Raw genomic sequence first — 2,809 nt, 5'->3', positions numbered from 1 at the left:
CTTATCCTGGAACCTATCCTGCTCCGGAGCAGTCTAGCCGCTCAGCATAAGTTATCTAGCCCGCTAAAAAGAGACCCAGCGTCGTAGGACCGGAAACCCAGAGTTTTCCCTGAAGTTAGCTAAGAGAACATCCGGCTTCGTAGTACAGGCCTCTGATGTCCCTGAAGGCAGCAGCAGACAGGTGAGCCTGCAGGTAGAGAGCCGGTTATTAAAAGATTCAAATAAAATAAATAATGGTTAATCATTTAAACCGGAAATTCAACTGATGGAAATGTCTGAGGTTTTATTTCTATTTTTTACAGTGTAGAATTGTCTTTATTATTAATTTTTTACTGTGTAGAGTATTATTTATTTTTTACAGCGTAGTGTTTTATTTATTTTTTACAGTGTAGAGTCTTATTTATTATTCATTTTTACAGTGTAGAGTATTTGTTTTTACACTGGAGTATTATAATTTTTTACAGCGTAGTACTTATTTTACAGTGTAGTGTGGTATTTATTTTTTACAGTGTACTGTACAGTATTAGTTATAATTAATTTTTTACAGTGTAGTGTGTTTACTTGGTGTAACAGGAACCACTCAGCTGTCCCGAATGTGTGACGTCACTCTCTCTGTAAATTTGACCGTGAAAATAGAGAGGCGAAGTCCCGCCCATCTACTTCCGACCCATGGGACCTTATTTAGGAAAGATGATGTATTGAAGTCAATGGGGAGAGAAAGATTATCTTTCGATGCCGTTTGAATTGTGCCACGAATTACACATATGATGTTTGTCAATCATTTCCAGGTCAAAAAGGTCAGTTTGTCGTAAAACTGTTGAAATATAAGACTATGAAAAATACGCAACTAGAAAGACTACAAATCCCAGAGTCCCGGTCCCGCATGCTGGCTCTTAGGAACAGACTAACTCCTCTTGTGTGTATGCACAGCTCTCATTAGGAACAGACTAACTCCTCTTGTGTGTATGTACAGCTCTCATTAGGAACAGACTAACTCCTCTTGTGTGTATGTACAGCTCTCATTAGGAACAGAAACTCCTTGTGTGTATGCACAGCTCTCATTAGGAACAGACTAACTCCTCTTGTGTGTATGTACAGCTCTCATTAGGAACAGACTAACTCCTCTTGTGTGTATGCACAGCTCTCAACATTAGGAACAGACTAACTCCTCTTGTGTGTATGCACAGCTTCTCATTAGGAACAGACTAACTCCTCTTGTGTGTATGTACAGCTCTCATTAGGAACAGACTAACTCTCTTGTGTGTATGTACAGCTCTCATTAGGAACAGACTAACTCCTCTTGTGTGTACAGCTCTCATTAGGAACAGACTAACTCCTCTTGTGTGTATGTACAGCTCTCATTAGGAACAGACTAACTCCTCTTGTGTGTATGCACAGCTCTCATTAGGAACAGACTAACTCCTCTTGTGTGTATGTACAGCTCTCAACATTAGGAACAGACTAACTCCTCTTGTGTGTATGCACAGCTCTCATTAGGAACAGACTAACTCCTCTTGTGTGTATACAGCTCTCATTAGGAACAGACTAACTCCTCTTGTGTGTATGTACAGCTCTCAACATTAGGAACAGACTAACTCCTCTTGTGTGTATGCACAGCTCTCATTAGGAACAGACTAACTCCTCTTGTGTGTATGTACAGCTCTCATTAGGAACAGACTAACTCCTCTTGTGTGTATGCACAGCTCTCATTAGGAACAGACTAACTCCTCTTGTGTGTATGTACAGCTCTCATTAGGAACAGACTAACTCCTCTTGTGTGTATGCACAGCTCTCATTAGGAACAGACTAACTCCTCTTGTGTGTATGCACAGCTCTCATTAGGAACAGACTAACTCCTCTTGTGTGTATGTACAGCTCTCATTAGGAACGACTAACTCCTCTTGTGTGTATGTACAGCTCTCATTAGGAACAGACTAACTCCTCTTGTGTGTATGTACAGCTCTCATTAGGAACAGACTAACTCCTCTGTGTGTGTATACAGCTCTCATTAGGAACAGACTAACTCCTCTTGTGTGTATGTACAGCTCTCAACATTAGGAACAGACTAACTCCCTTGTGTGTATGTACAGCTCTCAACATTAGGAACAGACTAACTCCCTTGTGTGTATGTACAGCTCTCATTAGGAACAGACTAACTCCTCTTGTGTGTATGTACAGCTCTCATTAGGAACAGACTAACTCCTCTTGTGTGTATGTACACAGCTCTCCATTAGGAACAGACTAACTCCTCTTGTGTGTATGTGCACAGCTCTCAACATTAGGAACAGACTAACTCCTCTTGTGTGTATGTACAGCTCTCATTAGGAACAGACTAACTCCCTTGTGTGTATGTACAGCTCTCATTAGGAACAGACTAACTCCTCTTGTGTGTATGTACAGCTCTCATTAGGAACAGACTAACTCCCTTGTGTGTATGTACAGCTCTCATTAGGAACAGACTAACTCCCTTGTGTGTATGTACAGCTCTCATTAGGAACAGACTAACTCCCTTGTGTGTATGTACAGCTCTCATTAGGAACAGACTAACTCCTCTTGTGTATGTACAGCTCTCATTAGGAACAGACTAACTCCTCTTGTGTGTATGTACAGCTCTCATTAGGAACAGACTAATCCTCTCCTGTGTGTATGTACAGCTCTCATTAGGAACAGACTAACTCCTCTTGTGTGTATGTACAGCTCTCATTAGGAACAGACTAACTCCTCTTGTGTGTATGTACAGCTCTCAACATTAGGAACAGACTAACTCCTCTTGTGTATGTACAGTGTACAGCTCTCATTAGGAACAGAC

Source organism: Trematomus bernacchii, unplaced genomic scaffold (genome assembly GCF_902827165.1).
Source record: "Trematomus bernacchii unplaced genomic scaffold, fTreBer1.1, whole genome shotgun sequence".
Taxonomy (NCBI): Eukaryota; Metazoa; Chordata; class Actinopteri; order Perciformes; family Nototheniidae; genus Trematomus; species Trematomus bernacchii.
This window is presented reverse-complemented; position numbering follows the sequence as displayed.